Here is an 8,557-nt window from a genome sequence, read left to right on the forward strand (position 1 = left end):
AGTGCACGCGCTCCGATGCTGGTGGCCCGGGTTCGGATCCCGGGCGCGCACCGAGGCACCACTTCTCCGTCCATCCTGAGGCCGAGTCCCACATACAGCAACTAGAAGGATGTGCAGCTATGACATACAACTATCTACTGGGGCTTTGGGGGGAAAAAATAAATAAAAATAAAAAAAATCTTTAAAAAAAAAAAAAAAAGTCCATCTTTTCTCCACTGCTCTGCTTTGTTGTAAGTTATGTGCCTGTCTATATTCTGTTCCATTGGTCTGTGTTTCTATCCATGCACTAATACCACACTGTCTGTAGCTTCATAATGAGCTCTGATAGCTGATAGAGCAAATCCCTCCACCTTGTGTTTTTTCAGGGGTGTCTTGGCTATTCCCTTTGCATTTTTATATACATTTTAGAATCAGCTCATCTAGTTACACATACATGCACATGCGCACACACACACACTCACACACAAACTCTTGGGGTTTTGATTGGAATTGCATAAGCTAACTTAGAATTCACATCTTTGCAATTCTGAGTCTTTCAATACATGAACACATTACAACAAATATGTCTTACGTACAAATTTATAATTATCTCTTAGAGGTTTTGAACAGATTTTGTTCAATTTATTCTTAGTTACATGATAATTTTGAAGCTATTAATGGTTTTCAAAAAAATCTAGTTTCCTGGGTTTTTGTTGTTGTTGTTTTTTTTGCTGGTATACAATAATTATATATTATAGGTATATATGTAACATATACATATGTTACCTATATATTTTATTAAATTTTCTTATTATTAATAGTTTATCTATAAATTCTTTTAGATTTTTTATCCAAGCAATGATGTCATCTGTAAATAATGACAGTCCTTATTAATTTCTTTAATTCATTTTATGCTAAAGAAATAGTTCCTCTCTTCTAGAACAAATACTCACCTCTTTTTACTAATCTTTTATGATTTTGAAAAACATTTACAATGTTAAAAAACATTTAATATTTATTTATATCTAGAATTTATTTTTATGTGTTGTGGGAAGTAAGACTCCAATTTTGTCTTTTCCAAAGAATTAACCAATTGTTCCAACACTACAAATTTATCAAAATTGTCTATAGTGGAGCCATTTTAAAATGGAGTTGGAGCTGCCTTTGCAGAGAAACTGCCTTGCTGTCTTAAACCTTGGACTGGGCCAAACCTTTGGACAGGGCCAAACTAGCAACTGTTTTACAAGCTATTGTTTGGGAAGTCAGCAGGAGAATGGACATCCTGATCACAAAGACTGAGGATTGTGGACTTTCTGAAGATAGAATCAACGGTCAATCAATGTGTAGTCAAGACTAGCTCTCTGCCTCCAGCTCCAATTAAAATTCTTTATAATACAACCTCCCGTCTTTGCCTTTAAAAGCCCCTGACTTTTAGTCCCTAGTGGGACACTATTTGGGTTTCTACCTGAATCTGTGCTCCTTGAATTGCAGTTCTTTGATCCCAAATAAATGCTTTGTCTCTTACACTGATTTCCAATTTTGTATGTTGACATATGGTGTCAGAAAGTGGGACCTGAAGCAATCTCACCTTTGTGGACCAGCGGCCCCTGGAAATGAGTTTGGTACCAACATGAGTCCCCTTGTGAGCTCATGGCTTCCACAGACCACCAGCTCCTCCAATCATGAGTCTTCTCAGGTTCTGACCTCCCTTCCTTTGGGTTCAGGTCATTGCCTTTCTTTGGGATTCTGGGGCAACAGCCCAATCTGGGGTCAATCGACCAGGAGACAGTTGTCTCTAAGCTGGCTCATGGCTATTGACATCTGGAAAGTTTCTCTGTTTGAGCCACCTTACAGAAGCTCATGGCTATTGACCTGTGGAAGTGTTTCTCTGTTTGAGCTGGCTATGGCTGCTCCTTCTGAGGGTTTATTCCTCAGTGTTCCTCAGTTTATTCCTCACCATTATATGGTGAGTTCTCAAATTCTGTCTTTTGTGTTGTTTGTCCAAATAGCTGTAGACAGTGGGTCAGAAGCACAGATGACAACCTGGGGCTTGCAACTGGTGTCTCTTTGTCTATTTGTCCAGCAGAGCTTTAACATGGGAGTTTCTTCTTCTAACAGTTCCTGAGAAGCTCCTTTCTTTGGAACTCCAGCTGGGTTTATATTTTAATAACTACAGTCCTTCCTCTTGTAAATTTTTGTCCTGGTGGATTGATAGTACTAAAAGTGATTTAAAATTACGGTGGCTACTTTAGGGCTCTTTTGAGCTTCTAAAACTTGTCTTTTTGCACACTAGACTTGAGAACTGTGGAATTAAGACCAGAAATAAGATCTTTAATTTCTAAAGAATCAAGTATGCCATCTTGCAGCACACCTCCTTAAAAACCACGGTCCTGGAAGCTGTAAATATTTACAAAGAACAGCAAGATCTTACTAAGCTTGTTTCGTGTCCCAAGAGCTTGGCTTAGTAACCACCAGGTTGGGGGCCTAAAGTATGGTCAGACAGAAATGTGGGTTGTACCCCATTTGCAGCTAGGGTTCTACCAAACTGCTGCTAGCCCTCAGGGTAATATCATTGACCATTAGATGAAATGTTCCAATTAGATAAAGATCATTTAAGAAGTGCACTTAAAAGCAAAGGCTTCAAAATTCCAAAATAGCCTTATTGAAAGTTTTATTGCAAAAAGCTAATGAAAACTTACGATATAAAAGGCCCCTAAAGGAAAAGACTATATACAAGTCCATTAAGTTAATGGCTTTACAGACACCCCCATATCTACCTTCAAAGAAGGGCCCCCATATGGCTCTTTTCAGGGTTAACAACACTCTGAGAGATTTTCTGATAAACTGTCACATTATTCCCTTAAACAGTCAAAGGGAAACTAGAATTAATGGAGTTGTTTAATACTGCCAGAAATATTTACTGCTTGTCCCAGCTGAAACATGACAAGATATTTGAAAGGATTTAGTAACTTATGGTCAGAAACTTAGCCAAAATTGTAAGCTGATAGTCAGAGCCTGAGAAGAATTTTTTTTCTAGGCTTACCTGCCACTAAGCTAAAATAAAACTTTATACCCAAAGGGAAAGAAACAAATTAAAGATAATGTAATGGATGGCTATGTCAGTCCTCGATAAGCAAGTAACTTTCCTGTGTATCTGAAAAGCTTGTAACCTCTCAGGGAATTGTTATCTAGACCATCCCCGATTCCTAAGACTGAAGGGAAAAAAAGGAACTTTTGGAGATGCAGACTGCTATGGAAGCATCCTTGCCCAAAAATATAAGGTAAAGTTTAGAATGGAGTTTCTAAGATCTCTGTTTGCATCTGTCTGTGTGTTTATGTGTGTGTCTATATATGTATGTTATAAATATGCAATATTTTTCTGCCTCTGGATGGTATTGTCAAGACTAGTTTATAAGAAGGCTGTATTTAATTGGCTTAAAAATGAATAAGTGCTATATAAATTGAGTATGCTCTCAAAAATAACTCAAATGAATTTCAGGATCACATGATCTAGGAAAATATTTGGTATTAAAGCTAATTTAAGCTTGTTGGTTAAATTAAAATAAGCATGTCTTTAGAGTTATCAGCATTAAAAATAAAACTTTTGTTCTACCTAGGTTTACCAAAAAGCCAGACAAATTCATGTTATCTTTGTTATAAAATTTGTCAGTCAAAAAAAAAAGATGGTTGACTTTGTCTAATGTCTCATGAAGTTTTTGTAGGTAATCTAAATATAATTATTGGGAACAAGTAAACTAAATAGATGTAAGTAAGAAAAAAAGCTTTGGAGTGAACTTTTTAACAATAATTATATGTTATGGTATATGTACTTAAAAATAAGTTCAAAACCTTTTGATAACTTGAAACCTTAGAGTTTTCATAAATTAAACTAAATGACAGAAATTTATTGAGTATCTAGATTCTTTCTAAATAAGATAAAATATTAGACATTAGTTACTAAACATAAGTTTATCTACTTTTCACTTCTTATTACAGAAAAACTAAAAGATGTCTGAGTTTATTAGTAAATCATGTCTTATTACATATTAAAAAATGTTATGCTATGAGAAAATATATGTTTTCAGTAAAGAAGCTATAAAGAATGAAGAAGTTTTTTTTGTTAAGAAAGTAAATTTGTCTTAAAGTGAAACTGGTTATGAGAAAGAGGAAAATACAAATTCTGAATGTAAAAAAGAAAGTTATAGAAAGTTTGTGGAAGAGGAATGCTGAGAAAAGAGTTTTGTGTGTGGTCAAGTTGGCTATGATTGGGATGAATTTAATTAAGTAAATGAATTCTAATATCAAAAGTAAGCTGTTACAAACTTAGAATTTGTTTTTTTCTCTATTAAAATGACAAAGTTTCTTGGGCTTTTAGTCTGCTCTTGATAAAGAGATTATGAAAAATTTTTTTCTTTACCTTTGAGTAGTCTACTGCTTGAGTAGTCTAAAAGCAGGGATTTTATGTTTGATCAAAATAATTTTCTATGTTCAAAAAGCTGAGGGGCTGGCCCCATGGCTTAGTGGTTAAGTGCGCACAATCCGCTACTGGCGGCCTGGGTTCAGATCCCAGGTGCGCACCAATGCACCGCTTGTCCGGCCATGGTGAGGCGGTGTCCCACATACAGCAACCAGAAGGATGTGCAACTATGACATACAACTATCTACTGGGGCTTTGGGGAGAAAAATGGAAAAAAAAGGAGGAGGATTGGCAATAGATGTTAGCTCAGTGCCAGTCTTCCTCAGCAAAAAGAGGAGGATTGGCGTGGATGTTAGCTCAGGGCTGATCTTCCTCACACACACACAAAAAAAACCTGAGGCCTCTCTATTAAGAGAGATAAGGTGTTTTGTTTTTTGACTGTTTAACTCTCTATATTGCCTTTAACATCTTCTGTTGTTACTTTGGTTAAATCAATAACTAAGCATTATTTCACAGTGACCTATATTCCTATTTGACCAAGTGGGTGTTTTAAAATATTTTGATATTTTTGACAAACTTCTCTAAATTCAAATTCTAAATAAAGTCTTTTTTTTTCCTGAAAGTGACTTTGAGAGTTTCCAGAGGGCCCTTGGGATGTCTTGAAAAATTTGTTCTCTCTTCCTATTAAAAGGAAGATGTTAAACTAATTAGGCTTATTTGATATGTTAAATTACATGGGAAGCATTGTCAAATAAGTGATGACAAATCTTCTTAGGTTGTACTGCATGGGTGAATGTTATCAATATATGTTCCAAAAATTATATAAAATTCCTAAAATTCTGATATGTTCTCATATAATGTTATCATTCATAATTCTAGTCACTATCTTAAAATGTGTTTCACAGAAATAACCAAATTTCCTTGTCAATTGCATTGTAATCAGTTCTTTAACCACACTATTTTAAGTCTTTTGTCATTTACAGACAGTTCTTGTTTTATTCTGATGCCCTTGTTATTGTTTCATCTTCAGAGAGATTCATGGAAAGGACTTTGACACTTACTCTAGAATACAGATTTCTGATAAACTTTCAGATCATAAAACCGAACTGGTAAGAAATTACAAAACTCTAATGGAGAGACTGATGGCTTCATAAAACTGCTAACAAAAGATCAAGAGCAAATATTAATTAGTGGACCTACATGAACTGAGGAGGATGCTGTAATGTTTTATTTTTCCAGATTTAAAGAAATCTTTTCTCTTAAACTATCAACATTTGGTAAGATACACCTTTGTGAACAAGGATGAAACATTTACTTTTTCTCCCTACCCGCTCCCTCCAGAATTCAGAACTCTCAGTGAGTATTCTTATTTTCACCTCTACAGATAATCAGGCTAAGTTTTTAATATAAACAAATTAGTTTTACTATGATTATCTTTGGTTAAAAAAATGAAAATAATTGTAGAGAGAAAAATTGTGTGTGTACCTTTGTAGATATTAGATTCTAGTCTTGTTAATTGTCTTTGAGGTTTTGTTGTACACCTGTAGACTAGCTCTCCTGCCTTTGGTCTCAATGACTGCTCACAGTGTCCTTTTTGGAAAACATAAATTTACTCCACATGAGATAGTCACCATCAGAACAATGTCTATTGGTATACAACCTTCTGCTGATCCTTTGTTGTCTTATGCTAGTATGACCAGCTACTGTAGTCTCTAGTATCTTATGCTCAATCCTATTATCAACAGCTTAAAGAAGCTTTCCTGGATTCCAATTCAAAGGATCCTGTTGGTGACAGCTAGAGCCTGGTGACTGGGTATTCTGAAAGTGACATCAGAAGAAGACAGCCCATGAACCCCCTTGGAAAGGACCTACCAAGTGCTCTGACCACTGACACTGCTGCAGAACTAGAAGGCATTGAACTTTGGAGACACATCTCATAGCTAAAGAAGGCTCCATCTGACATCTGGTCCTGTACAAACACTGCAGTCTTCCAAATCAAATCGACTAGGAAGAGAAGTGACCAATATCTGAGGCAGACAACTTTCCCCAGATGGCTGGACTAGGCCTGTGCAACTTTTACTCACTGCTGCGTCTTACCTTATTTTCTCCCTCTCTTTCTTGGAAAGACAGTACTCTTATCCCCAACTCCCAATCTGTTACAAAAGGGGGGAGTCTTTCTGACTGTTAGTTTTGTCATCAGAAGCCTCACTTTATACGTGAATCTAGAGATCCTTTAGTACATTTAATTACCAATCTCTCTGTCATTCCTCCCCTAATTCCTTGTGCCAACTGTCCAGAACTTCTCGCCTAACCAATCAAAACTCCAGAGATTTAAGAAGTAACATTTGTAATTGTTGTAAATATCTCTTATACTTGCGTAAACACCTCTGGTAAGTAAAAACTGAGCTAGATAAAATGTGGGCACAGGCCAAATGGTTAAATGCAGTGCCCACTGACATCTCATAGTTCTTTGATTTCTTTAGCTGGCTGTCCTCAGGAATTGACTTCTGGTTCAGATCTATTCTCCAATTTGGACTTAGCATTTTGTTTATTATTATAGGAATTCTCACTGTTATAAAACTTTGTATCTTCTGCATAGCTGGATGTTACAAAAACACCACACAGATAATGGTCACTCGGCACTTTAAAATGATTTCTGAGGCTTATGAGCCTTCACCTGAGAAACTTTAAGGAACTACAGACAATGTTTGCCTTCTCTGCTCTGGCACTCTTCTTGCTTAAATGTGGCCTAAGTGCTCCTAAGGGAACCAGTTTCCCTCTTACGTGAAACATGACATACCAGGATTGAGCATTCCTGGTGACGAAGGATCAATGATGCTTTGATGGCTGATCAACAATGCTTTCCAATAGCTGATCAGCAAGGCTTTCAAATGGTTAGTTAATGATGCTTTCAAAGAAAAATCTCCATCAAAAGGGGGAAATGTCAAATTGACTTTAGTGGAGCCATTTTAAAATGTAGTGGGAGTTGCCTTTCCAGAGAAACTGCCTTGCTGTCTTGAACCTTGGACTGGGCCAAGCCTTTGGACTGGGCCAAACTAGCAACTGTTTTACAAGCTATTGTTTGAGAAGTCAGCAGAAGAACAGATACCCTGATCACAAAGACTGAGGATTGTGGACTTGCTAAAGATAGAATCAACAGTCAACCAATATTTAGTCAAGACCAGCTCTCTGTCTCCAACTCCAATTAAAATTCTTTATAATACAACCTCCCCTCTTTGCCTTTAAAAGCCCCTGACTTTTAGTCCCTAGTGGGACACTATTTGGGTTTCTACCTGAATCTGTGCTCCCTGAATTGCAATTCTTTGATCCCATGTAAATGCTGTGCCTCTTAAACTGATTTCTGTTTTTGTAGGTTGACAGATTTATTGATACATCCATTTGTCACCTTCACCATATACCAAATTACTATGTAAATTATGGTTTGTTTTTCATTCATCTAATATGCCGCACTGATTTGTTGATTTTTGCACTTATTACTGTTTTCTAGACCCTTAGATATTGATGTAGCAGAGTTTGTTCTTTGAAAGTCTAGTCGCTTGTCAACAGAGAGTAAGCTTAGAAGTAGTCGTATTCTAGGGGATATTTTTGTAAATCATTGACAAATATTTTCTAAACCTCCTAAGGATCTAAGAATATATCAATTTGTCTGTGGTGTTTTAGATTTTGTGAATACATAGTTATTAAATTACTGATTTTTAGGGGTAAGCAAGCACAGCTTTTCTGGATAAAGATGGAACATGATGATCCTGTTGTTTGTGGAGAGGAAACAGATTACTTCCCAGTATCTCCATCCGAGGAGAGTGTAGCCAAGATAGTGGAATATGCGTGTCCAGCACAGTCTGCATGATGCAGATACTTGGTGTTCTCGGTAGGTTCTATCTAATAAGAGAAGTTTGGAATTCTGAGTTTTGTGGTTTGTTCTTTTTATAACCAAAGAGAAGCATAATCACTCCCAATTAACATAGCCTGTTGGGGGGCCAGCCCCGTGGCGTAGCGGTTAGTGTGCTCACTGCGCTGCTGGCAGCCCAGGTTCGGATCCCGGATGCGCACCGAGGCACCGCTTTTCAGGCCATGCTGTGGCGGCGTCCCATATAAAGTGGAGGAAGATGGGCACAGATGTTAGCCCAGGGCCAGTCTTCC

The 8,557-nt window shown here is 36.9% G+C and overlaps 1 long non-coding RNA gene across 1 annotated transcript; it reads left to right on the forward strand.

Moving 5' to 3' along the window:
• The first annotated feature begins 1,530 nt into the window (after window positions 1-1,530).
• LOC131396654 (uncharacterized) lies at window positions 1,531-7,787 on the forward strand. The gene is made up of 4 exons (XR_009216606.1): window positions 1,531-1,675; window positions 3,172-3,260; window positions 5,427-5,752; window positions 6,142-7,787. It is a non-coding gene; the product is annotated as an uncharacterized LOC131396654 (long non-coding RNA).
• Window positions 7,788-8,557: the final 770 nt, after the last annotated feature.

Source organism: Diceros bicornis, chromosome 33 (genome assembly GCF_020826845.1).
Source record: "Diceros bicornis minor isolate mBicDic1 chromosome 33, mDicBic1.mat.cur, whole genome shotgun sequence".
Classification (NCBI taxonomy): Eukaryota; Metazoa; Chordata; class Mammalia; order Perissodactyla; family Rhinocerotidae; genus Diceros; species Diceros bicornis.